This window comes from Hyla sarda, unplaced genomic scaffold (genome assembly GCF_029499605.1).
Source record: "Hyla sarda isolate aHylSar1 unplaced genomic scaffold, aHylSar1.hap1 scaffold_1264, whole genome shotgun sequence".
NCBI lineage: Eukaryota > Metazoa > Chordata > Amphibia > Anura > Hylidae > Hyla > Hyla sarda.
In genome coordinates this window covers 78,552-106,125 of record NW_026607886.1, presented here as the reverse complement: position 1 = coordinate 106,125, position 27,574 = coordinate 78,552, and the positions used below count along the sequence as shown (strand labels likewise).

The 27,574-nt window shown below is 45.1% G+C and overlaps 9 non-coding genes and 2 pseudogenes across 9 annotated transcripts; all 11 read right to left on the bottom strand.

Moving 5' to 3' along the window:
* Positions 1-992: 992 nt before the first annotated feature.
* LOC130304172 (U2 spliceosomal RNA) lies at positions 993-1,183 on the bottom strand. The gene has a single exon (XR_008853973.1). It is a non-coding gene; the product is annotated as a U2 spliceosomal RNA (small nuclear RNA).
* Positions 1,184-3,263: 2,080 nt separating this feature from the next.
* Positions 3,264-3,454, bottom strand: LOC130304173 (U2 spliceosomal RNA). The gene has a single exon (XR_008853974.1). It is a non-coding gene; the product is annotated as a U2 spliceosomal RNA (small nuclear RNA).
* Positions 3,455-5,522: 2,068 nt separating this feature from the next.
* LOC130304175 (U2 spliceosomal RNA) lies at positions 5,523-5,728 on the bottom strand (annotated as a pseudogene).
* Positions 5,729-10,754: 5,026 nt separating this feature from the next.
* LOC130304176 (U2 spliceosomal RNA) lies at positions 10,755-10,887 on the bottom strand (annotated as a pseudogene).
* A 2,091-nt stretch (positions 10,888-12,978) lies between these two features.
* LOC130304171 (U2 spliceosomal RNA) lies at positions 12,979-13,169 on the bottom strand. Its single transcript, XR_008853972.1, has one exon. It is a non-coding gene; the product is annotated as a U2 spliceosomal RNA (small nuclear RNA).
* Positions 13,170-15,261: 2,092 nt separating this feature from the next.
* On the bottom strand, positions 15,262-15,452 carry LOC130304170 (U2 spliceosomal RNA). Its single transcript, XR_008853971.1, has one exon. It is a non-coding gene; the product is annotated as a U2 spliceosomal RNA (small nuclear RNA).
* A 2,074-nt stretch (positions 15,453-17,526) lies between these two features.
* Positions 17,527-17,717, bottom strand: LOC130304169 (U2 spliceosomal RNA). Its single transcript, XR_008853970.1, has one exon. It is a non-coding gene; the product is annotated as a U2 spliceosomal RNA (small nuclear RNA).
* A 2,076-nt stretch (positions 17,718-19,793) lies between these two features.
* LOC130304168 (U2 spliceosomal RNA) lies at positions 19,794-19,984 on the bottom strand. The gene has a single exon (XR_008853969.1). It is a non-coding gene; the product is annotated as a U2 spliceosomal RNA (small nuclear RNA).
* Positions 19,985-22,060: 2,076 nt separating this feature from the next.
* Positions 22,061-22,251, bottom strand: LOC130304167 (U2 spliceosomal RNA). Its single transcript, XR_008853968.1, has one exon. It is a non-coding gene; the product is annotated as a U2 spliceosomal RNA (small nuclear RNA).
* A 2,065-nt stretch (positions 22,252-24,316) lies between these two features.
* On the bottom strand, positions 24,317-24,507 carry LOC130304165 (U2 spliceosomal RNA). Its single transcript, XR_008853966.1, has one exon. It is a non-coding gene; the product is annotated as a U2 spliceosomal RNA (small nuclear RNA).
* Positions 24,508-26,577: 2,070 nt separating this feature from the next.
* LOC130304164 (U2 spliceosomal RNA) lies at positions 26,578-26,768 on the bottom strand. Its single transcript, XR_008853965.1, has one exon. It is a non-coding gene; the product is annotated as a U2 spliceosomal RNA (small nuclear RNA).
* Between the last annotated feature and the right edge of the window lie 806 nt (positions 26,769-27,574).

Genomic DNA, 27,574 nt, shown 5'->3' with positions numbered 1-27,574 from the left:
GCAATGCTTATTCAATACCGCCAGCAGATGGAGACACTGGGGGATAATTTTCTAAGGATTTATACTGATTTTTCCTGTCTGAATTTGTCGCACAGAAAGTTGCAGGCCAAATATGTGTGACATTTCTGCGACTTTAGCTTCTAGAGCATTTTTACAACATTATACATAGGTGCTGAATACATAAAAAGCGACTGTTCAGCGACAGACAAGTCGCATCGGCTGAAAGTAGGCCAGAATGTCAGTCCATGTTGGAGCAGGTTTAGATACAGTCTAAAGTATAGATCTCAAAGTCTGTGCACAGAATTTAGCAAGGGCCTCGCACCTTCTGATGCATCAGGTAGGTGCACAATAGCATAGCCTAACCCTCTGTACTTTGGTCTATATTGATGCGGGACATAGACAGCCAGCTGATGACCAATCCATTAGTGCAATGGATGGCTGGAAGCATTTGTCTTTGCCTTTGCAATACCACAGAAGCAATGCATGGTCAATGTACAGCAATGACACACCTGTGTGAACAGCCAGGAGACCCCCCCCCCCCCCCATGTTATGTTACATAGTTACATAGTTAGTACGGTCGAAAAAAGACATATGTCCATCAAGTTCAACCAGGGAATTAAGGGGTAGGGGTGTGGCGCGATATTGGGGAAGGGATGAGATTTTATATTTCTTCATAAGCATTAATCTTATTTTGTCAATTAGGAACATTCAGCACCCACCCGCTATCAAGGCAGCTGCCTATCATGTCATGCCCTACCTGCACAGGTGTGCTGGCTACTCAAATGATCCAATTAAGGAGGCCATTTAGTCAGCAGCAGCAGAAGTCCTGTGCCTGGACGCTCCAACAGCGGCCAGACACAAGCAGAAGCAGCAGCAGCAGCACCACCTTTTGTTTTTTGGCTGCAGCAGCAAGGCCCACAGGGCTGGCTAGCTGGCTAGCCAGCAAGCAGGTAGCAATGAAAGTAGGAATCTTTCTTTTTAACCCTGTAAGGGGGTGGTGCACTGTACCCGAAGATACTGCCATATCGGGTCAATGCATAGGGCGACGGAAGCAAGCTTCGAAATCGGCCCCCGTTCTCAAAAATCCATTTAATATATGGTCCCCAGATAGGGGACGTATCAGATATTAAACTGATAAGAACAGATACTACACTTGATCTTAGCCAAAAGGCCGAGAAGCGATAACCGTGAAAGGGGCGGGCCCAACAAGGTCCCCTTCATGGGCACTATCACTGCTTGCTGTCAGGGAGGCTGCCAGACAATTTTCCATGCACACTCTGGGCTGGGGGGCAGTCAACCACCAGTACACACAGCAGAACCTAAACCCATACCATTATTGCTAAGCAGCAAGACAGGGGCCCATTGCACTCCCACGGGGCCTTTTTAAATGCAATCCATAACCCGGATTTGCCAGGAACCCTTCTTACTCCTCCTACTTGCATGTGACACTGGGCTTAGGATCTGCATAGGAAACACACACACAAGCACACACCTACCTTTGTTGCCTGCAGATGCCTCCTTGGCTGTCCCCAAACGGTATCAAACCAACACCCACGGGAAGCTGTAAGCATAGAGGACATGCCTGCACCCCATTGGACTTACCTGTGTGGGTTAAATCCGGGTTATTTGACAACCTATGGCGGTGATGGTTCTGCTCAGGCAGAGCAGTGCTGATGCTCCTCATAAAGCTGTCGCTGCTGTGAAGGTTCTAGGTGACATCACAAATCCCTATGGTTACATACACAACAAAGCTGGGTTGTTGTTGTTTACACTCTGCAAGGCCTGTGGAAGTGAGTGACATCATAGCACTGTAGTTCTGAGGGTTCTAGATGGATGCAACAATCTCCTGTTGCTTCTATGAAGGCCATAATAGACGACATCACCAAACAGCTCCATAGTCACATACACAGCAAAGGAGAGATGTTGTTTACACCTAGTGATGTCAGTGGTATTGAGTGACATCACAGCACAGTGCTAAGGCTCCTGGGCCTGGACACAGCAGCGGCTGCAATATCTCAACGGAGAATACGTTTATATATATGTGTGTGTGTGCGTGTATATATATATATATATATATATATATATATATATATATATATATTTCTCCGCCGAAATCACTTTTAAACCCATTTCCACCTTTTTTTCCCTTCTCTTCCTCTTACTTTTTTTTCACGTTTTTTTACGTTTTTCTCCTTTTCGCCTCTTTTCTGGGCGTATTATTCTTCTTTTTCTTCTTTTTTTTCGTCTAATGCATACCCCATCAGTGCAGCAATGCTTATTCAATACCGCCAGCAGATGGAGACACTGGGGGATAATTTTCTAAGGATTTATACTGATTTTTCCTGTCTGAATTTGTCGCACAGAAAGTTGCAGGCCAAATATGTGTGACATTTCTGCGACTTTAGCTTCTAGAGCATTTTTACAACATTATACATAGGTGCTGAATACATAAAAAGCGACTGTTCAGCGACAGACAAGTCGCATCGGCTGAAAGTAGGCCAGAATGTCAGTCCATGTTGGAGCAGGTTTAGATACAGTCTAAAGTATAGATCTCAAAGTCTGTGCACAGAATTTAGCAAGGGCCTCGCACCTTCTGATGCATCAGGTAGGTGCACAATAGCATAGCCTAACCCTCTGTACTTTGGTCTATATTGATGCGGGACATAGACAGCCAGCTGATGACCAATCCATTAGTGCAATGGATGGCTGGAAGCATTTGTCTTTGCCTTTGCAATACCACAGAAGCAATGCATGGTCAATGTACAGCAATGACACACCTGTGTGAACAGCCAGGAGACCCCCCCCCCCCCCCCCCATGTTATGTTACATAGTTACATAGTTAGTACGGTCGAAAAAAGACATATGTCCATCAAGTTCAACCAGGGAATTAAGGGGTAGGGGTGTGGCGCGATATTGGGGAAGGGATGAGATTTTATATTTCTTCATAAGCATTAATCTTATTTTGTCAATTAGGAACATTCAGCACCCACCCGCTATCAAGGCAGCTGCCTATCATGTCATGCCCTACCTGCACAGGTGTGCTGGCTACTCAAATGATCCAATTAAGGAGGCCATTTAGTCAGCAGCAGCAGAAGTCCTGTGCCTGGACGCTCCAACAGCGGCCAGACACAAGCAGAAGCAGCAGCAGCAGCACCACCTTTTGTTTTTTGGCTGCAGCAGCAAGGCCCACAGGGCTGGCTAGCTGGCTAGCCAGCAAGCAGGTAGCAATGAAAGTAGGAATCTTTCTTTTTAACCCTGTAAGGGGTTGGTGCACTGTACCCGAAGATACTGCCATATCGGGTCAATGCATAGGGCGACGGAAGCAAGCTTCGAAATCGGCCCCCGTTCTCAAAAATCCATTTAATATATGGTCCCCAGATAGGGGACGTATCAGATATTAAACTGATAAGAACAGATACTACACTTGATCTTAGCCAAAAGGCCGAGAAGCGATAACCGTGAAAGGGGCGGGCCCAACAAGGTCCCCTTCATGGGCACTATCACTGCTTGCTGTCAGGGAGGCTGCCAGACAATTTTCCATGCACACTCTGGGCTGGGGGGCAGTCAACCACCAGTACACACAGCAGAACCTAAACCCATACCATTATTGCTAAGCAGCAAGACAGGGGCCCATTGCACTCCCACGGGGCCTTTTTAAATGCAATCCATAACCCGGATTTGCCAGGAACCCTTCTTACTCCTCCTACTTGCATGTGACACTGGGCTTAGGATCTGCATAGGAAACACACACACAAGCACACACCTACCTTTGTTGCCTGCAGATGCCTCCTTGGCTGTCCCCAAACGGTATCAAACCAACACCCACGGGAAGCTGTAAGCATAGAGGACATGCCTGCACCCCATTGGACTTACCTGTGTGGGTTAAATCCGGGTTATTTGACAACCTATGGCGGTGATGGTTCTGCTCAGGCAGAGCAGTGCTGATGCTCCTCATAAAGCTGTCGCTGCTGTGAAGGTTCTAGGTGACATCACAAATCCCTATGGTTACATACACAACAAAGCTGGGTTGTTGTTGTTTACACTCTGCAAGGCCTGTGGAAGTGAGTGACATCATAGCACTGTAGTTCTGAGGGTTCTAGATGGATGCAACAATCTCCTGTTGCTTCTATGAAGGCCATAATAGACGACATCACCAAACAGCTCCATAGTCACATACACAGCAAAGGAGAGATGTTGTTTACACCTAGTGATGTCAGTGGTATTGAGTGACATCACAGCACAGTGCTAAGGCTCCTGGGCCTGGACACAGCAGCGGCTGCAATATCTCAACGGAGAATACGTTTATATATATGTGTGTGTGTGCGCGTATATATATATATATATATATATATATATATATATATATATATTTCTCCGCCGAAATCACTTTTAAACCCATTTCCACCTTTTTTTCCCTTCTCTTCCTCTTACTTTTTTTTCACGTTTTTTTACGTTTTTCTCCTTTTCGCCTCTTTTCTGGGCGTATTATTCTTCTTTTTCTTCTTTTTTTTCGTCTAATGCATACCCCATCAGTGCAGCAATGCTTATTCAATACCGCCAGCAGATGGAGACACTGGGGGATAATTTTCTAAGGATTTATACTGATTTTTCCTGTCTGAATTTGTCGCACAGAAAGTTGCAGGCCAAATATGTGTGACATTTCTGCGACTTTAGCTTCTAGAGCATTTTTACAACATTATACATAGGTGCTGAATACATAAAAAGCGACTGTTCAGCGACAGACAAGTCGCATCGGCTGAAAGTAGGCCAGAATGTCAGTCCATGTTGGAGCAGGTTTAGATACAGTCTAAAGTATAGATCTCAAAGTCTGTGCACAGAATTTAGCAAGGGCCTCGCACCTTCTGATGCATCAGGTAGGTGCACAATAGCATAGCCTAACCCTCTGTACTTTGGTCTATATTGATGCGGGACATAGACAGCCAGCTGATGACCAATCCATTAGTGCAATGGATGGCTGGAAGCATTTGTCTTTGCCTTTGCAATACCACAGAAGCAATGCATGGTCAATGTACAGCAATGACACACCTGTGTGAACAGCCAGGAGACCCCCCCCATGTTATGTTACATAGTTACATAGTTAGTACGGTCGAAAAAAGACATATGTCCATCAAGTTCAACCAGGGAATTAAGGGGTAGGGGTGTGGCGCGATATTGGGGAAGGGATGAGATTTTATATTTCTTCATAAGCATTAATCTTATTTTGTCAATTAGGAACATTCAGCACCCACCCGCTATCAAGGCAGCTGCCTATCATGTCATGCCCTACCTGCACAGGTGTGCTGGCTACTCAAATGATCCAATTAAGGAGGCCATTTAGTCAGCAGCAGCAGAAGTCCTGTGCCTGGACGCTCCAACAGCGGCCAGACACAAGCAGAAGCAGCAGCAGCAGCACCACCTTTTGTTTTTTGGCTGCAGCAGCAAGGCCCACAGGGCTGGCTAGCTGGCTAGCCAGCAAGCAGGTAGCAATGAAAGTAGGAATCTTTCTTTTTAACCCTGTAAGGGGGTGGTGCACTGTACCCGAAGATACTGCCATATCGGGTCAATGCATAGGGCGACGGAAGCAAGCTTCGAAATCGGCCCCCGTTCTCAAAAATCCATTTAATATATGGTCCCCAGATAGGGGACGTATCAGATATTAAACTGATAAGAACAGATTTTTTTTTTTTAACTTGACTACCCTTACGGGGGCAACTTTATTAAAAATTAAATAATGTTAACAAAGTTGTGCAAATATGTCAATAAATACAGTTACATATAAATAACATATTTACAACATATTAAAACATAAAATGGGCACTTGGTGGCTTTACAAGATAGAATTCCATTCTTTTAAAAACCATTTTCTAGATAAAAGCGGAAATCTCTTCTTGTCTAAAAGATAGTACTGGTACATTTCATAAAAACAGATAGATAAAATGTCCTTCACAGATAAAACCTCATGCTTGAACAATAAAATATTCCTGGCCTTCCACAGAGCTGCCTTCACACAGTTTATGATCTTCCATGCAATAGTCTCTTGAGTCCGTGTTGGGCATTCCAGGCAACCATAAAAAACCACTGCAATATTTAAGTCTTTTAGTCCAGTTATCCTTTTTACCAGAGAGAGTATCTTTGTCCATATTTTCTGCGAGTAAAAACAAGTCCATATTAGATGGTGCACGGTCTCCTCTTGTCGGCATCCCTCCCTCGGGCAGGTTGCAGAGTTGGATAATCCTCTTCGGTGCTGGAATGCCCGGCATGGAAGACACTCGTGTGCGCAGCTCCAGGCCAGGTCCTTCTGTGAATTAAAAAGATAATTAATACTCAACATCTTCCAAATCTGTATACACTTCTGTTCGTTAAAATTTTTGATGGGAGTCACGGTACTGGTTTCTTTTATTTCCTTTAGTAGTTTTTTGCTATTGCACAGATCCTGAACACTTTTACCTTTAAAATTATATAAGTTTAAAATTTTTCCTAAAATCATGTATTGAGGGGGTAAATTCAAAGAATAAGGGCAACTTAAAACTGTAGAAAACCAGCCGTTCCTCCGCATAAAATAACCAGTATTAAAACGAACAAAATAAGACCAGTAGCTATCTTTAAAAACAGTAGTAAAACACATGCTAAAAAACTTTATTAAAAGGAAAGCTTTAAAATCTGGAAAATCCTTACCGCCCCTGGAGTTCGGTTTTATCACAATTTGTCTCTTTAATTTTTCGCTCTTAGAACTCCAAAAGAAAGTAAAACAAGCTTTTGTTATTTTCTTTAGAACCATTTCGGGGGGTGGGAAAACCAGACTTAAATACAATAAAATAGGTAAAAGCACCATTTTTGTAATTAAAACCTTCCCTTCCATTGTAAGTTCTCGCATGTTCCACATACATATTTTCTTATTTATTTTTTGAGCCACCAAGTCCCAGCTATTAAAACCATTATTAGACTCGTCAAAGGAGACACCTAAAATCTGCACCGACTCAGACACAGGGACGGGCACATCATACAAAGGCATTCCGCCTATGTTTAAAATGTTACTTTTGTTAAAATTGACTTTAAAACCGGAGGCACAATTAAAATATTGAATCTGTTTTAGCGTCTTCTGAAGCGATGGGGTGTCCCTGCAAAACACCGCAACATCGTCCATGTACCCCACTACCTTCGCCTCTAGTCCCCCTCCTCCTGGCAGGGGGACTCCATGGATCTGCTTATCCTTTCGTATTGTACATAAAAGAGGCTCTATTGCGCAAATGAAGAGTAGTGGGGACAAGGGACACCCCTGCTTCACTCCGGAATTTAAAATCACGCCCTGTGTCTTAAAACCATTTACTAAAATTTTACTAGTACAGTTATCATAAAAAGCTCTAAGAGACAATAAAAAGCCATCAGGTATACCCATTTTCTCTAAAACCTTAAAAAGATAAAAATGTGACACCCTGTCGAAAGCTTTTTCAAAATCTATGGATAAAACCGCCAGCTTTCCTTTTCTTAATTTGGTGTCGCTAATTACATCCTTTAAAAGGTTTAGGTTCTCCCATAAACTCCTCCCAGGCACCCCACAGACTTGGTTTGTATGAATTATTTTATGGATTACGTTCTTTAAGCGGTTAGCACACAGTTTCGCCATTATTTTATAGTCGCAGTTCAGAAGGGTGATTGGTCTCCAGTTTTTGAGTTCCGACCGGTCTCCCTTTTTGAATAGCAGGGAGACATCACCCTTCTTCCATGAGCCTGGGAGGATTTTAGACTTAAAGACTTCCGTAAAAAGGGAGAACAAATCTTCTTTTAAAATACCATAAAAAGTAACATAAAATTCAATGGGTATACCATCCGGCCCAGGCACTTTACCTGTTTTAAAACTCTTGACGGTCTCTAAAATCTCCTGCTCTGAAATATTCTGCAATAAAAAAGACTGTGAGACAGGATCTAAAAAATTGGTGATCTCCTTTAACGAGTCATTCATAAAACATTCATCAATGTGTTTTACATTAAAAAGATCCGCATAAAACTCTTGCACCTTTTTAAAAATACCCTGTACATCATTCACTCCTTCAATGTTTTCTATTAACCTTCTATTTTCATGTATTTTCTTAAAAAAATACCTGGAGCAGGTCTCGTTTTCCTCAAGATGCTGTATTCGAGACCTAAAGATAATTTCTTTTCCTTTCTGCTCCAGGCACTTAGTTATTTCTTTTTTAAGATCATGTACCTCCTTCTCCACCTCCATCCCATGTGCTCTGAATTTGTACAGGGTTTGCAGACGAGTATTTAGGATATTATAAAATTCACGTTTTTCTTTAGCTTTCCTAACCCCAACACGGATAAAAAATTCTTTTATTTTTAGTTTCATTTTTTCCCACCAGATACTGGTGGGAGTGTTGGGGTCTTTTGCTCGTCTGCATTCCTTGTAAAAGGTGATAAAATCTGATAAAACCTGCGGATCTTCTAAAAGGGACACGTTTAACTTCCAGGCATTCCTACCAGTTCTCCTTTTAAAATCACTTTTAACTTTAAAATACAATAATTTATGGTCAGAAAAAACATTGGTAAAAAGATCACAGTTAAAAGGCAGTACTTGATAAGAACAAAAAATAAAATCTATCCTGGAGCTACAGCTTGCATTGCTCCAGGTAACACCGTCTTCCTCTGGTACGTTAAAATTACATTTTTTAAAAACATCAGTGAGATTAAAATCTAAAATCAAGTTTTTTAACATAAAAGACGTCTTATCATAGTTCCTACTCACTGCGTTCGAAAAACGGCGTTCTCCCCTTAAAATACAATTAAAATCACCTGATAAAACAAGAGGACTAGAATTGTTAATAAAAAGGGGTAAAATCTCCAACATTTTTATTCTTTCATTCTTATCAGGAGAACCATAAAAATTTAAAAACTGCCATTTAATACCATTAATAAAAGCGATGACCAATAAAATTCTGCCTGGTAAAATTTCGTTAAAACTCTCAATTAAAACGTTCCCTTTAAAAAGTATGGCGACCCCTGCTGATCTGGACTCATTTGATCCAGACCAGACTGATGGACCGTGCACCCAATCATCTTCATATTCTTTATAATTTAATCTGTGCGGGATGCCACATTCCTGCAGGAAAAGGACGGAAGCAGCAAAAACCGACAAGTAATTAAATAGGGCAACCCTTCTTACTCTGGCGCTCACACTTCTCACGTTCAAGGACAGACCGGACAACTCAGCCATGGGAATGTACAAGAAAACGTCTTACACCTCTGATTCCCCCTCCGAAGCCTCATACCCCCCAAAATCTGACTCAACTGTACGCATAGAGGAAGCAGGAGAGGAGGCACCATCACTCAGCCGACCCCCCTCCTCCATCATGATTGAGGCATAGTTGTTCTCGGGCATCCTGGCAATCAGGGCTCCAGACTCATTGGGTTCTTCCACCTCTTGCCCCTCCATAGGGGTCGGGTGTTCACTTAGTTCCGTCTCTGGTACCTCAGAGACGGTCACCCCTGAAACCTCCTCCTGGCAGGGAGGAGGGGGGGTATCCCCTATGGGGACCTGTGGAGGAACGTCACTTGGGTTCCCTGCATCCGCAGGTACTTCCATCGGCTCCCCCTGGACCGCCTCCGAATAGAGTCTTCTGGAGCCCCTCCGCCTTTTAACCTTCACCTCTCCACCCGGATCATCGCTCTCAGGGGGACCCTGAGCCAGAGGTTGCTGAGGAGCGGATTCGGCCGCCGTCCGCTCCTCTCTTAACCCAGCATGCTCCTGGGGGCCAGTTTTTTCACCACTTGCACGTTTTTTGGCCATCCTCTGCTCTTTAGGGTCCCCTCCTTTTGCCTGAGGGGGGTCTTTCTCCTTCTCCATCTCACCGCTTACCTCTTGTGGGGGGGTAATCACTGGCTCTGCTTGCCTCGGCTGGTGTCCCGGTTGCTGTCCTTGCTGCCTCCAGGGTTGCCACTGCTGCTCCGTCCTATGTCTGTGGGGACAAGAGGAGAAAAGGTGACCGAATTGTTGACAGAAATTGCACCTCCCTCCTCTTGTGCATTTCTCTGTCTCGTGCTGTGTGCTACCACATTTTTTGCATGTACTTTCACAGTTTTCTTTTGTGTGTCCATATCTGTGACACTTCCTGCAGTAGCTTGGCATCCCCGCATAAAAGAGGTCGCCACACATATTATTTATTTTAAAACGAGCTGGTGGTAGTTGTATTCCCCCTGGCAATCTGTCATCTTTTTTGCATGTAACCTGAAATCTCCACTTAGATGTCCAGATGCCACAGCTGTTCATGATTTTTCCTCTGCACTCAACCTTACTAAAATAGACTTGTAAAAACAACTCAACATCGTGTAGGTTGGCGAAAGGGGAATACATCTTTACTACCACCAGCTTAATATCGTCTAGAACGTGCTCAATAATCCGGACACCCTGAAGCTTTTTGTCTTTACTCGCAGCAGCTCTGGTAACAAAATCTCTGTGGATGCCATTTTGTGTGAACGTCACATCAAAAATTTTACGCTTCGGGTAGTCCTGGATTGCCAATATCTCGCCCTTCTGTATTCCGAAAACTCCTCCGAGCACGTCCTCTACTACGAATTTCAAATCGTCCGCCCTTTTGGTATCATCCGTGAGAATGACTCTCACGGTGTTTTTGATCCTTGCGTATGCCGGCACAGAACCTGGATCCGGATCATCATCCATGGTTCTAACCTCTCTCCACCCGAAGGTCTTGAGAGGCGATCGCTAAACGTTACCCTGGGACTAGGCCCTCTCCCCAATAGCAACAAGTGGGTGAAGCCCAGGCAATAAACCTGGGCGATCCCACAAGGCCGAGGAGAGGGGTACCCGAGTACCTTCTGACCAGATCTCCTGTATTACTACACTTGATCTTAGCCAAAAGGCCGAGAAGCGATAACCGTGAAAGGGGCGGGCCCAACAAGGTCCCCTTCATGGGCACTATCACTGCTTGCTGTCAGGGAGGCTGCCAGACAATTTTCCATGCACACTCTGGGCTGGGGGGCAGTCAACCACTAGTACACACAGCAGAACCTAAACCCATACCATTATTGCTAAGCAGCAAGACAGGGGCCCATTGCAATCCCACGGGGCCTTTTTAAATGCAATCCATAACCCGGATTTGCCAGGAACCCTTCTTACTCCTCCTACTTGCATGTGACACTGGGCTTAGGATCTGCATAGGAAACACACACACAAGCACACACCTACCTTTGTTGCCTGCAGATGCCTCCTTGGCTGTCCCCAAACGGTATCAAACCAACACCCACGGGAAGCTGTAAGCATAGAGGACATGCCTGCACCCCATTGGACTTACCTGTGTGGGTTAAATCCGGGTTATTTGACAACCTATGGCGGTGATGGTTCTGCTCAGGCAGAGCAGTGCTGATGCTCCTCATAAAGCTGTCGCTGCTGTGAAGGTTCTAGGTGACATCACAAATCCCTATGGTTACATACACAACAAAGCTGGGTTGTTGTTGTTTACACTCTGCAAGGCCTGTGGAAGTGAGTGACATCATAGCACTGTAGTTCTGAGGGTTCTAGATGGATGCAACAATCTCCTGTTGCTTCTATGAAGGCCATAATAGACGACATCACCAAACAGCTCCATAGTCACATACACAGCAAAGGAGAGATGTTGTTTACACCTAGTGATGTCAGTGGTATTGAGTGACATCACAGCACAGTGCTAAGGCTCCTGGGCCTGGACACAGCAGCGGCTGCAATATCTCAACGGAGAATACGTTTATATATATGTGTGTGTGTGCGCGTATATATATATATATATATATATATATATATATATATATATATATATATATATATTTCTCCGCCGAAATCACTTTTAAACCCATTTCCACCTTTTTTTCCCTTCTCTTCCTCTTACTTTTTTTTCACGTTTTTTTACGTTTTTCTCCTTTTCGCCTCTTTTCTGGGCGTATTATTCTTCTTTTTCTTCTTTTTTTTCGTCTAATGCATACCCCATCAGTGCAGCAATGCTTATTCAATACCGCCAGCAGATGGAGACACTGGGGGATAATTTTCTAAGGATTTATACTGATTTTTCCTGTCTGAATTTGTCGCACAGAAAGTTGCAGGCCAAATATGTGTGACATTTCTGCGACTTTAGCTTCTAGAGCATTTTTACAACATTATACATAGGTGCTGAATACATAAAAAGCGACTGTTCAGCGACAGACAAGTCGCATCGGCTGAAAGTAGGCCAGAATGTCAGTCCATGTTGGAGCAGGTTTAGATACAGTCTAAAGTATAGATCTCAAAGTCTGTGCACAGAATTTAGCAAGGGCCTCGCACCTTCTGATGCATCAGGTAGGTGCACAATAGCATAGCCTAACCCTCTGTACTTTGGTCTATATTGATGCGGGACATAGACAGCCAGCTGATGACCAATCCATTAGTGCAATGGATGGCTGGAAGCATTTGTCTTTGCCTTTGCAATACCACAGAAGCAATGCATGGTCAATGTACAGCAATGACACACCTGTGTGAACAGCCAGGAGACCCCCCCCCCCCCCCCCCCATGTTATGTTACATAGTTACATAGTTAGTACGGTCGAAAAAAGACATATGTCCATCAAGTTCAACCAGGGAATTAAGGGGTAGGGGTGTGGCGCGATATTGGGGAAGGGATGAGATTTTATATTTCTTCATAAGCATTAATCTTATTTTGTCAATTAGGAACATTCAGCACCCACCCGCTATCAAGGCAGCTGCCTATCATGTCATGCCCTACCTGCACAGGTGTGCTGGCTACTCAAATGATCCAATTAAGGAGGCCATTTAGTCAGCAGCAGCAGAAGTCCTGTGCCTGGACGCTCCAACAGCGGCCAGACACAAGCAGAAGCAGCAGCAGCAGCACCACCTTTTGTTTTTTGGCTGCAGCAGCAAGGCCCACAGGGCTGGCTAGCTGGCTAGCCAGCAAGCAGGTAGCAATGAAAGTAGGAATCTTTCTTTTTAACCCTGTAAGGGGGTGGTGCACTGTACCCGAAGATACTGCCATATCGGGTCAATGCATAGGGCGACGGAAGCAAGCTTCGAAATCGGCCCCCGTTCTCAAAAATCCATTTAATATATGGTCCCCAGATAGGGGACGTATCAGATATTAAACTGATAAGAACAGATACTACACTTGATCTTAGCCAAAAGGCCGAGAAGCGATAACCGTGAAAGGGGCGGGCCCAACAAGGTCCCCTTCATGGGCACTATCACTGCTTGCTGTCAGGGAGGCTGCCAGACAATTTTCCATGCACACTCTGGGCTGGGGGGCAGTCAACCACCAGTACACACAGCAGAACCTAAACCCATACCATTATTGCTAAGCAGCAAGACAGGGGCCCATTGCACTCCCACGGGGCCTTTTTAAATGCAATCCATAACCCGGATTTGCCAGGAACCCTTCTTACTCCTCCTACTTGCATGTGACACTGGGCTTAGGATCTGCATAGGAAACACACACACAAGCACACACCTACCTTTGTTGCCTGCAGATGCCTCCTTGGCTGTCCCCAAACGGTATCAAACCAACACCCACGGGAAGCTGTAAGCATAGAGGACATGCCTGCACCCCATTGGACTTACCTGTGTGGGTTAAATCCGGGTTATTTGACAACCTATGGCGGTGATGGTTCTGCTCAGGCAGAGCAGTGCTGATGCTCCTCATAAAGCTGTCGCTGCTGTGAAGGTTCTAGGTGACATCACAAATCCCTATGGTTACATACACAACAAAGCTGGGTTGTTGTTGTTTACACTCTGCAAGGCCTGTGGAAGTGAGTGACATCATAGCACTGTAGTTCTGAGGGTTCTAGATGGATGCAACAATCTCCTGTTGCTTCTATGAAGGCCATAATAGACGACATCACCAAACAGCTCCATAGTCACATACACAGCAAAGGAGAGATGTTGTTTACACCTAGTGATGTCAGTGGTATTGAGTGACATCACAGCACAGTGCTAAGGCTCCTGGGCCTGGACACAGCAGCGGCTGCAATATCTCAACGGAGAATACGTTTATATATATGTGTGTGTGTGCGCGTATATATATATATATATATATATATATATATATATATATATATATATATATATATATATTTCTCCGCCGAAATCACTTTTAAACCCATTTCCACCTTTTTTTCCCTTCTCTTCCTCTTACTTTTTTTTCACGTTTTTTTACGTTTTTCTCCTTTTCGCCTCTTTTCTGGGCGTATTATTCTTCTTTTTCTTCTTTTTTTTCGTCTAATGCATACCCCATCAGTGCAGCAATGCTTATTCAATACCGCCAGCAGATGGAGACACTGGGGGATAATTTTCTAAGGATTTATACTGATTTTTCCTGTCTGAATTTGTCGCACAGAAAGTTGCAGGCCAAATATGTGTGACATTTCTGCGACTTTAGCTTCTAGAGCATTTTTACAACATTATACATAGGTGCTGAATACATAAAAAGCGACTGTTCAGCGACAGACAAGTCGCATCGGCTGAAAGTAGGCCAGAATGTCAGTCCATGTTGGAGCAGGTTTAGATACAGTCTAAAGTATAGATCTCAAAGTCTGTGCACAGAATTTAGCAAGGGCCTCGCACCTTCTGATGCATCAGGTAGGTGCACAATAGCATAGCCTAACCCTCTGTACTTTGGTCTATATTGATGCGGGACATAGACAGCCAGCTGATGACCAATCCATTAGTGCAATGGATGGCTGGAAGCATTTGTCTTTGCCTTTGCAATACCACAGAAGCAATGCATGGTCAATGTACAGCAATGACACACCTGTGTGAACAGCCAGGAGACCCCCCCCCCCCCCCCATGTTATGTTACATAGTTACATAGTTAGTACGGTCGAAAAAAGACATATGTCCATCAAGTTCAACCAGGGAATTAAGGGGTAGGGGTGTGGCGCGATATTGGGGAAGGGATGAGATTTTATATTTCTTCATAAGCATTAATCTTATTTTGTCAATTAGGAACATTCAGCACCCACCCGCTATCAAGGCAGCTGCCTATCATGTCATGCCCTACCTGCACAGGTGTGCTGGCTACTCAAATGATCCAATTAAGGAGGCCATTTAGTCAGCAGCAGCAGAAGTCCTGTGCCTGGACGCTCCAACAGCGGCCAGACACAAGCAGAAGCAGCAGCAGCAGCACCACCTTTTGTTTTTTGGCTGCAGCAGCAAGGCCCACAGGGCTGGCTAGCTGGCTAGCCAGCAAGCAGGTAGCAATGAAAGTAGGAATCTTTCTTTTTAACCCTGTAAGGGGGTGGTGCACTGTACCCGAAGATACTGCCATATCGGGTCAATGCATAGGGCGACGGAAGCAAGCTTCGAAATCGGCCCCCGTTCTCAAAAATCCATTTAATATATGGTCCCCAGATAGGGGACGTATCAGATATTAAACTGATAAGAACAGATACTACACTTGATCTTAGCCAAAAGGCCGAGAAGCGATAACCGTGAAAGGGGCGGGCCCAACAAGGTCCCCTTCATGGGCACTATCACTGCTTGCTGTCAGGGAGGCTGCCAGACAATTTTCCATGCACACTCTGGGCTGGGGGGCAGTCAACCACCAGTACACACAGCAGAACCTAAACCCATACCATTATTGCTAAGCAGCAAGACAGGGGCCCATTGCACTCCCACGGGGCCTTTTTAAATGCAATCCATAACCCGGATTTGCCAGGAACCCTTCTTACTCCTCCTACTTGCATGTGACACTGGGCTTAGGATCTGCATAGGAAACACACACACAAGCACACACCTACCTTTGTTGCCTGCAGATGCCTCCTTGGCTGTCCCCAAACGGTATCAAACCAACACCCACGGGAAGCTGTAAGCATAGAGGACATGCCTGCACCCCATTGGACTTACCTGTGTGGGTTAAATCCGGGTTATTTGACAACCTATGGCGGTGATGGTTCTGCTCAGGCAGAGCAGTGCTGATGCTCCTCATAAAGCTGTCGCTGCTGTGAAGGTTCTAGGTGACATCACAAATCCCTATGGTTACATACACAACAAAGCTGGGTTGTTGTTGTTTACACTCTGCAAGGCCTGTGGAAGTGAGTGACATCATAGCACTGTAGTTCTGAGGGTTCTAGATGGATGCAACAATCTCCTGTTGCTTCTATGAAGGCCATAATAGACGACATCACCAAACAGCTCCATAGTCACATACACAGCAAAGGAGAGATGTTGTTTACACCTAGTGATGTCAGTGGTATTGAGTGACATCACAGCACAGTGCTAAGGCTCCTGGGCCTGGACACAGCAGCGGCTGCAATATCTCAACGGAGAATACGTTTATATATATGTGTGTGTGTGCGCGTATATATATATATATATATATATATATATATATATATATATATATATATTTCTCCGCCGAAATCACTTTTAAACCCATTTCCACCTTTTTTTCCCTTCTCTTCCTCTTACTTTTTTTTCACGTTTTTTTACGTTTTTCTCCTTTTCGCCTCTTTTCTGGGCGTATTATTCTTCTTTTTCTTCTTTTTTTTCGTCTAATGCATACCCCATCAGTGCAGCAATGCTTATTCAATACCGCCAGCAGATGGAGACACTGGGGGATAATTTTCTAAGGATTTATACTGATTTTTCCTGTCTGAATTTGTCGCACAGAAAGTTGCAGGCCAAATATGTGTGACATTTCTGCGACTTTAGCTTCTAGAGCATTTTTACAACATTATACATAGGTGCTGAATACATAAAAAGCGACTGTTCAGCGACAGACAAGTCGCATCGGCTGAAAGTAGGCCAGAATGTCAGTCCATGTTGGAGCAGGTTTAGATACAGTCTAAAGTATAGATCTCAAAGTCTGTGCACAGAATTTAGCAAGGGCCTCGCACCTTCTGATGCATCAGGTAGGTGCACAATAGCATAGCCTAACCCTCTGTACTTTGGTCTATATTGATGCGGGACATAGACAGCCAGCTGATGACCAATCCATTAGTGCAATGGATGGCTGGAAGCATTTGTCTTTGCCTTTGCAATACCACAGAAGCAATGCATGGTCAATGTACAGCAATGACACACCTGTGTGAACAGCCAGGAGACCCCCCCCATGTTATGTTACATAGTTACATAGTTAGTACGGTCGAAAAAAGACATATGTCCATCAAGTTCAACCAGGGAATTAAGGGGTAGGGGTGTGGCGCGATATTGGGGAAGGGATGAGATTTTATATTTCTTCATAAGCATTAATCTTATTTTGTCAATTAGGAACATTCAGCACCCACCCGCTATCAAGGCAGCTGCCTATCATGTCATGCCCTACCTGCACAGGTGTGCTGGCTACTCAAATGATCCAATTAAGGAGGCCATTTAGTCAGCAGCAGCAGAAGTCCTGTGCCTGGACGCTCCAACAGCGGCCAGACACAAGCAGAAGCAGCAGCAGCAGCACCACCTTTTGTTTTTTGGCTGCAGCAGCAAGGCCCACAGGGCTGGCTAGCTGGCTAGCCAGCAAGCAGGTAGCAATGAAAGTAGGAATCTTTCTTTTTAACCCTGTAAGGGGGTGGTGCACTGTACCCGAAGATACTGCCATATCGGGTCAATGCATAGGGCGACGGAAGCAAGCTTCGAAATCGGCCCCCGTTCTCAAAAATCCATTTAATATATGGTCCCCAGATAGGGGACGTATCAGATATTAAACTGATAAGAACAGATACTACACTTGATCTTAGCCAAAAGGCCGAGAAGCGATAACCGTGAAAGGGGCGGGCCCAACAAGGTCCCCTTCATGGGCACTATCACTGCTTGCTGTCAGGGAGGCTGCCAGACAATTTTCCATGCACACTCTGGGCTGGGGGGCAGTCAACCACCAGTACACACAGCAGAACCTAAACCCATACCATTATTGCTAAGCAGCAAGACAGGGGCCCATTGCACTCCCACGGGGCCTTTTTAAATGCAATCCATAACCCGGATTTGCCAGGAACCCTTCTTACTCCTCCTACTTGCATGTGACACTGGGCTTAGGATCTGCATAGGAAACACACACACAAGCACACACCTACCTTTGTTGCCTGCAGATGCCTCCTTGGCTGTCCCCAAACGGTATCAAACCAACACCCACGGGAAGCTGTAAGCATAGAGGACATGCCTGCACCCCATTGGACTTACCTGTGTGGGTTAAATCCGGGTTATTTGACAACCTATGGCGGTGATGGTTCTGCTCAGGCAGAGCAGTGCTGATGCTCCTCATAAAGCTGTCGCTGCTGTGAAGGTTCTAGGTGACATCACAAATCCCTATGGTTACATACACAACAAAGCTGGGTTGTTGTTGTTTACACTCTGCAAGGCCTGTGGAAGTGAGTGACATCATAGCACTGTAGTTCTGAGGGTTCTAGATGGATGCAACAATCTCCTGTTGCTTCTATGAAGGCCATAATAGACGACATCACCAAACAGCTCCATAGTCACATACACAGCAAAGGAGAGATGTTGTTTACACCTAGTGATGTCAGTGGTATTGAGTGACATCACAGCACAGTGCTAAGGCTCCTGGGCCTGGACACAGCAGCGGCTGCAATATCTCAACGGAGAATACGTTTATATATATGTGTGTGTGTGCGCGTATATATATATATATATATATATATATATATATATATATATATATTTCTCCGCCGAAATCACTTTTAAACCCATTTCCACCTTTTTTTCCCTTCTCTTCCTCTTACTTTTTTTTCACGTTTTTTTACGTTTTTCTCCTTTTCGCCTCTTTTCTGGGCGTATTATTCTTCTTTTTCTTCTTTTTTTTCGTCTAATGCATACCCCATCAGTGCAGCAATGCTTATTCAATACCGCCAGCAGATGGAGACACTGGGGGATAATTTTCTAAGGATTTATACTGATTTTTCCTGTCTGAATTTGTCGCACAGAAAGTTGCAGGCCAAATATGTGTGACATTTCTGCGACTTTAGCTTCTAGAGCATTTTTACAACATTATACATAGGTGCTGAATACATAAAAAGCGACTGTTCAGCGACAGACAAGTCGCATCGGCTGAAAGTAGGCCAGAATGTCAGTCCATGTTGGAGCAGGTTTAGATACAGTCTAAAGTATAGATCTCAAAGTCTGTGCACAGAATTTAGCAAGGGCCTCGCACCTTCTGATGCATCAGGTAGGTGCACAATAGCATAGCCTAACCCTCTGTACTTTGGTCTATATTGATGCGGGACATAGACAGCCAGCTGATGACCAATCCATTAGTGCAATGGATGGCTGGAAGCATTTGTCTTTGCCTTTGCAATACCACAGAAGCAATGCATGGTCAATGTACAGCAATGACACACCTGTGTGAACAGCCAGGAGACCCCCCCCCCCCCCATGTTATGTTACATAGTTACATAGTTAGTACGGTCGAAAAAAGACATATGTCCATCAAGTTCAACCAGGGAATTAAGGGGTAGGGGTGTGGCGCGATATTGGGGAAGGGATGAGATTTTATATTTCTTCATAAGCATTAATCTTATTTTGTCAATTAGGAACATTCAGCACCCACCCGCTATCAAGGCAGCTGCCTATCATGTCATGCCCTACCTGCACAGGTGTGCTGGCTACTCAAATGATCCAATTAAGGAGGCCATTTAGTCAGCAGCAGCAGAAGTCCTGTGCCTGGACGCTCCAACAGCGGCCAGACACAAGCAGAAGCAGCAGCAGCAGCACCACCTTTTGTTTTTTGGCTGCAGCAGCAAGGCCCACAGGGCTGGCTAGCTGGCTAGCCAGCTAGCAGGTAGCAATGAAAGTAGGAATCTTTCTTTTTAACCCTGTAAGGGGGTGGTGCACTGTACCCGAAGATACTGCCATATCGGGTCAATGCATAGGGCGACGGAAGCAAGCTTCGAAATCGGCCCCCGTTCTCAAAAATCCATTTAATATATGGTCCCCAGATAGGGGACGTATCAGATATTAAACTGATAAGAACAGATACTACACTTGATCTTAGCCAAAAGGCCGAGAAGCGATAACCGTGAAAGGGGCGGGCCCAACAAGGTCCCCTTCATGGGCACTATCACTGCTTGCTGTCAGGGAGGCTGCCAGACAATTTTCCATGCACACTCTGGGCTGGGGGGCAGTCAACCACCAGTACACACAGCAGAACCTAAACCCATACCATTATTGCTAAGCAGCAAGACAGGGGCCCATTGCACTCCCACGGGGCCTTTTTAAATGCAATCCATAACCCGGATTTGCCAGGAACCCTTCTTACTCCTCCTACTTGCATGTGACACTGGGCTTAGGATCTGCATAGGAAACACACACACAAGCACACACCTACCTTTGTTGCCTGCAGATGCCTCCTTGGCTGTCCCCAAACGGTATCAAACCAACACCCACGGGAAGCTGTAAGCATAGAGGACATGCCTGCACCCCATTGGACTTACCTGTGTGGGTTAAATCCGGGTTATTTGACAACCTATGGCGGTGATGGTTCTGCTCAGGCAGAGCAGTGCTGATGCTCCTCATAAAGCTGTCGCTGCTGTGAAGGTTCTAGGTGACATCACAAATCCCTATGGTTACATACACAACAAAGCTGGGTTGTTGTTGTTTACACTCTGCAAGGCCTGTGGAAGTGAGTGACATCATAGCACTGTAGTTCTGAGGGTTCTAGATGGATGCAACAATCTCCTGTTGCTTCTATGAAGGCCATAATAGACGACATCACCAAACAGCTCCATAGTCACATACACAGCAAAGGAGAGATGTTGTTTACACCTAGTGATGTCAGTGGTATTGAGTGACATCACAGCACAGTGCTAAGGCTCCTGGGCCTGGACACAGCAGCGGCTGCAATATCTCAACGGAGAATACGTTTATATATATGTGTGTGTGTGCGCGTATATATATATATATATATATATATATATATATATATATATATATATATATTTCTCCGCCGAAATCACTTTTAAACCCATTTCCACCTTTTTTTCCCTTCTCTTCCTCTTACTTTTTTTTCACGTTTTTTTACGTTTTTCTCCTTTTCGCCTCTTTTCTGGGCGTATTATTCTTCTTTTTCTTCTTTTTTTTCGTCTAATGCATACCCCATCAGTGCAGCAATGCTTATTCAATACCGCCAGCAGATGGAGACACTGGGGGATAATTTTCTAAGGATTTATACTGATTTTTCCTGTCTGAATTTGTCGCACAGAAAGTTGCAGGCCAAATATGTGTGACATTTCTGCGACTTTAGCTTCTAGAGCATTTTTACAACATTATACATAGGTGCTGAATACATAAAAAGCGACTGTTCAGCGACAGACAAGTCGCATCGGCTGAAAGTAGGCCAGAATGTCAGTCCATGTTGGAGCAGGTTTAGATACAGTCTAAAGTATAGATCTCAAAGTCTGTGCACAGAATTTAGCAAGGGCCTCGCACCTTCTGATGCATCAGGTAGGTGCACAATAGCATAGCCTAACCCTCTGTACTTTGGTCTATATTGATGCGGGACATAGACAGCCAGCTGATGACCAATCCATTAGTGCAATGGATGGCTGGAAGCATTTGTCTTTGCCTTTGCAATACCACAGAAGCAATGCATGGTCAATGTACAGCAATGACACACCTGTGTGAACAGCCAGGAGACCCCCCCCATGTTATGTTACATAGTTACATAGTTAGTACGGTCGAAAAAAGACATATGTCCATCAAGTTCAACCAGGGAATTAAGGGGTAGGGGTGTGGCGCGATATTGGGGAAGGGATGAGATTTTATATTTCTTCATAAGCATTAATCTTATTTTGTCAATTAGGAACATTCAGCACCCACCCGCTATCAAGGCAGCTGCCTATCATGTCATGCCCTACCTGCACAGGTGTGCTGGCTACTCAAATGATCCAATTAAGGAGGCCATTTAGTCAGCAGCAGCAGAAGTCCTGTGCCTGGACGCTCCAACAGCGGCCAGACACAAGCAGAAGCAGCAGCAGCAGCACCACCTTTTGTTTTTTGGCTGCAGCAGCAAGGCCCACAGGGCTGGCTAGCTGGCTAGCCAGCAAGCAGGTAGCAATGAAAGTAGGAATCTTTCTTTTTAACCCTGTAAGGGGGTGGTGCACTGTACCCGAAGATACTGCCATATCGGGTCAATGCATAGGGCGACGGAAGCAAGCTTCGAAATCGGCCCCCGTTCTCAAAAATCCATTTAATATATGGTCCCCAGATAGGGGACGTATCAGATATTAAACTGATAAGAACAGATACTACACTTGATCTTAGCCAAAAGGCCGAGAAGCGATAACCGTGAAAGGGGCGGGCCCAACAAGGTCCCCTTCATGGGCACTATCACTGCTTGCTGTCAGGGAGGCTGCCAGACAATTTTCCATGCACACTCTGGGCTGGGGGGCAGTCAACCACCAGTACACACAGCAGAACCTAAACCCATACCATTATTGCTAAGCAGCAAGACAGGGGCCCATTGCACTCCCACGGGGCCTTTTTAAATGCAATCCATAACCCGGATTTGCCAGGAACCCTTCTTACTCCTCCTACTTGCATGTGACACTGGGCTTAGGATCTGCATAGGAAACACACACACAAGCACACACCTACCTTTGTTGCCTGCAGATGCCTCCTTGGCTGTCCCCAAACGGTATCAAACCAACACCCACGGGAAGCTGTAAGCATAGAGGACATGCCTGCACCCCATTGGACTTACCTGTGTGGGTTAAATCCGGGTTATTTGACAACCTATGGCGGTGATGGTTCTGCTCAGGCAGAGCAGTGCTGATGCTCCTCATAAAGCTGTCGCTGCTGTGAAGGTTCTAGGTGACATCACAAATCCCTATGGTTACATACACAACAAAGCTGGGTTGTTGTTGTTTACACTCTGCAAGGCCTGTGGAAGTGAGTGACATTATAGCACTGTAGTTCTGAGGGTTCTAGATGGATGCAACAATCTCCTGTTGCTTCTATGAAGGCCATAATAGACGACATCACCAAACAGCTCCATAGTCACATACACAGCAAAGGAGAGATGTTGTTTACACCTAGTGATGTCAGTGGTATTGAGTGACATCACAGCACAGTGCTAAGGCTCCTGGGCCTGGACACAGCAGCGGCTGCAATATCTCAACGGAGAATACGTTTATATATATGTGTGTGTGTGCGCGTATATATATATATATATATATATATATATATATATATATATATTTCTCCGCCGAAATCACTTTTAAACCCATTTCCACCTTTTTTTCCCTTCTCTTCCTCTTACTTTTTTTTCACGTTTTTTTACGTTTTTCTCCTTTTCGCCTCTTTTCTGGGCGTATTATTCTTCTTTTTCTTCTTTTTTTTCGTCTAATGCATACCCCATCAGTGCAGCAATGCTTATTCAATACCGCCAGCAGATGGAGACACTGGGGGATAATTTTCTAAGGATTTATACTGATTTTTCCTGTCTGAATTTGTCGCACAGAAAGTTGCAGGCCAAATATGTGTGACATTTCTGCGACTTTAGCTTCTAGAGCATTTTTACAACATTATACATAGGTGCTGAATACATAAAAAGCGACTGTTCAGCGACAGACAAGTCGCATCGGCTGAAAGTAGGCCAGAATGTCAGTCCATGTTGGAGCAGGTTTAGATACAGTCTAAAGTATAGATCTCAAAGTCTGTGCACAGAATTTAGCAAGGGCCTCGCACCTTCTGATGCATCAGGTAGGTGCACAATAGCATAGCCTAACCCTCTGTACTTTGGTCTATATTGATGCGGGACATAGACAGCCAGCTGATGACCAATCCATTAGTGCAATGGATGGCTGGAAGCATTTGTCTTTGCCTTTGCAATACCACAGAAGCAATGCATGGTCAATGTACAGCAATGACACACCTGTGTGAACAGCCAGGAGACCCCCCCCATGTTATGTTACATAGTTACATAGTTAGTACGGTCGAAAAAAGACATATGTCCATCAAGTTCAACCAGGGAATTAAGGGGTAGGGGTGTGGCGCGATATTGGGGAAGGGATGAGATTTTATATTTCTTCATAAGCATTAATCTTATTTTGTCAATTAGGAACATTCAGCACCCACCCGCTATCAAGGCAGCTGCCTATCATGTCATGCCCTACCTGCACAGGTGTGCTGGCTACTCAAATGATCCAATTAAGGAGGCCATTTAGTCAGCAGCAGCAGAAGTCCTGTGCCTGGACGCTCCAACAGCGGCCAGACACAAGCAGAAGCAGCAGCAGCACCACCTTTTGTTTTTTGGCTGCAGCAGCAAGGCCCACAGGGCTGGCTAGCTGGCTAGCCAGCAAGCAGGTAGCAATGAAAGTAGGAATCTTTCTTTTTAACCCTGTAAGGGGGTGGTGCACTGTACCCGAAGATACTGCCATATCGGGTCAATGCATAGGGCGACGGAAGCAAGCTTCGAAATCGGCCCCCGTTCTCAAAAATCCATTTAATATATGGTCCCCAGATAGGGGACGTATCAGATATTAAACTGATAAGAACAGATACTACACTTGATCTTAGCCAAAAGGCCGAGAAGCGATAACCGTGAAAGGGGCGGGCCCAACAAGGTCCCCTTCATGGGCACTATCACTGCTTGCTGTCAGGGAGGCTGCCAGACAATTTTCCATGCACACTCTGGGCTGGGGGGCAGTCAACCACCAGTACACACAGCAGAACCTAAACCCATACCATTATTGCTAAGCAGCAAGACAGGGGCCCATTGCACTCCCACGGGGCCTTTTTAAATGCAATCCATAACCCGGATTTGCCAGGAACCCTTCTTACTCCTCCTACTTGCATGTGACACTGGGCTTAGGATCTGCATAGGAAACACACACACAAGCACACACCTACCTTTGTTGCCTGCAGATGCCTCCTTGGCTGTCCCCAAACGGTATCAAACCAACACCCACGGGAAGCTGTAAGCATAGAGGACATGCCTGCACCCCATTGGACTTACCTGTGTGGGTTAAATCCGGGTTATTTGACAACCTATGGCGGTGATGGTTCTGCTCAGGCAGAGCAGTGCTGATGCTCCTCATAAAGCTGTCGCTGCTGTGAAGGTTCTAGGTGACATCACAAATCCCTATGGTTACATACACAACAAAGCTGGGTTGTTGTTGTTTACACTCTGCAAGGCCTGTGGAAGTGAGTGACATCATAGCACTGTAGTTCTGAGGGTTCTAGATGGATGCAACAATCTCCTGTTGCTTCTATGAAGGCCATAATAGACGACATCACCAAACAGCTCCATAGTCACATACACAGCAAAGGAGAGATGTTGTTTACACCTAGTGATGTCAGTGGTATTGAGTGACATCACAGCACAGTGCTAAGGCTCCTGGGCCTGGACACAGCAGCGGCTGCAATATCTCAACGGAGAATACGTTTATATATATGTGTGTTTGTGCGCGTATATATATATATATATATATATATATATATATATATATATATATTTCTCCGCCGAAATCACTTTTAAACCCATTTCCACCTTTTTTTCCCTTCTCTTCCTCTTACTTTTTTTTCACGTTTTTTTACGTTTTTCTCCTTTTCGCCTCTTTTCTGGGCGTATTATTCTTCTTTTTCTTCTTTTTTTTCGTCTAATGCATACCCCATCAGTGCAGCAATGCTTATTCAATACCGCCAGCAGATGGAGACACTGGGGGATAATTTTCTAAGGATTTATACTGATTTTTCCTGTCTGAATTTGTCGCACAGAAAGTTGCAGGCCAAATATGTGTGACATTTCTGCGACTTTAGCTTCTAGAGCATTTTTACAACATTATACATAGGTGCTGAATACATAAAAAGCGACTGTTCAGCGACAGACAAGTCGCATCTGCTGAAAGTAGGCCAGAATGTCAGTCCATGTTGGAGCAGGTTTAGATACAGTCTAAAGTATAGATCTCAAAGTCTGTGCACAGAATTTAGCAAGGGCCTCGCACCTTCTGATGCATCAGGTAGGTGCACAATAGCATAGCCTAACCCTCTGTACTTTGGTCTATATTGATGCGGGACATAGACAGCCAGCTGATGACCAATCCATTAGTGCAATGGATGGCTGGAAGCATTTGTCTTTGCCTTTGCAATACCACAGAAGCAATGCATGGTCAATGTACAGCAATGACACACCTGTGTGAACAGCCAGGAGACCCCCCCCATGTTATGTTACATAGTTACATAGTTAGTACGGTCGAAAAAAGACATATGTCCATCAAGTTCAACCAGGGAATTAAGGGGTAGGGGTGTGGCGCGATATTGGGGAAGGGATGAGATTTTATATTTCTTCATAAGCATTAATCTTATTTTGTCAATTAGGAACATTCAGCACCCACCCGCTATCAAGGCAGCTGCCTATCATGTCATGCCCTACCTGCACAGGTGTGCTGGCTACTCAAATGATCCAATTAAGGAGGCCATTTAGTCAGCAGCAGCAGAAGTCCTGTGCCTGGACGCTCCAACAGCGGCCAGACACAAGCAGAAGCAGCAGCAGCAGCACCACCTTTTGTTTTTTGGCTGCAGCAGCAAGGCCCACAGGGCTGGCTAGCTGGCTAGCCAGCAAGCAGGTAGCAATGAAAGTAGGAATCTTTCTTTTTAACCCTGTAAGGGGGTGGTGCACTGTACCCGAAGATACTGCCATATCGGGTCAATGCATAGGGCGACGGAAGCAAGCTTCGAAATCGGCCCCCGTTCTCAAAAATCCATTTAATATATGGTCCCCAGATAGGGGACGTATCAGATATTAAACTGATAAGAACAGATACTACACTTGATCTTAGCCAAAAGGCCGAGAAGCGATAACCGTGAAAGGGGCGGGCCCAACAAGGTCCCCTTCATGGGCACTATCACTGCTTGCTGTCAGGGAGGCTGCCAGACAATTTTCCATGCACACTCTGGGCTGGGGGGCAGTCAACCACCAGTACACACAGCAGAACCTAAACCCATACCATTATTGCTAAGCAGCAAGACAGGGGCCCATTGCACTCCCACGGGGCCTTTTTAAATGCAATCCATAACCCGGATTTGCCAGGAACCCTTCTTACTCCTCCTACTTGCATGTGACACTGGGCTTAGGATCTGCATAGGAAACACACACACAAGCACACACCTACCTTTGTTGCCTGCAGATGCCTCCTTGGCTGTCCCCAAACGGTATCAAACCAACACCCACGGGAAGCTGTAAGCATAGAGGACATGCCTGCACCCCATTGGACTTACCTGTGTGGGTTAAATCCGGGTTATTTGACAACCTATGGCGGTGATGGTTCTGCTCAGGCAGAGCAGTGCTGATGCTCCTCATAAAGCTGTCGCTGCTGTGAAGGTTCTAGGTGACATCACAAATCCCTATGGTTACATACACAACAAAGCTGGGTTGTTGTTGTTTACACTCTGCAAGGCCTGTGGAAGTGAGTGACATCATAGCACTGTAGTTCTGAGGGTTCTAGATGGATGCAACAATCTCCTGTTGCTTCTATGAAGGCCATAATAGACGACATCACCAAACAGCTCCATAGTCACATACACAGCAAAGGAGAGATGTTGTTTACACCTAGTGATGTCAGTGGTATTGAGTGACATCACAGCACAGTGCTAAGGCTCCTGGGC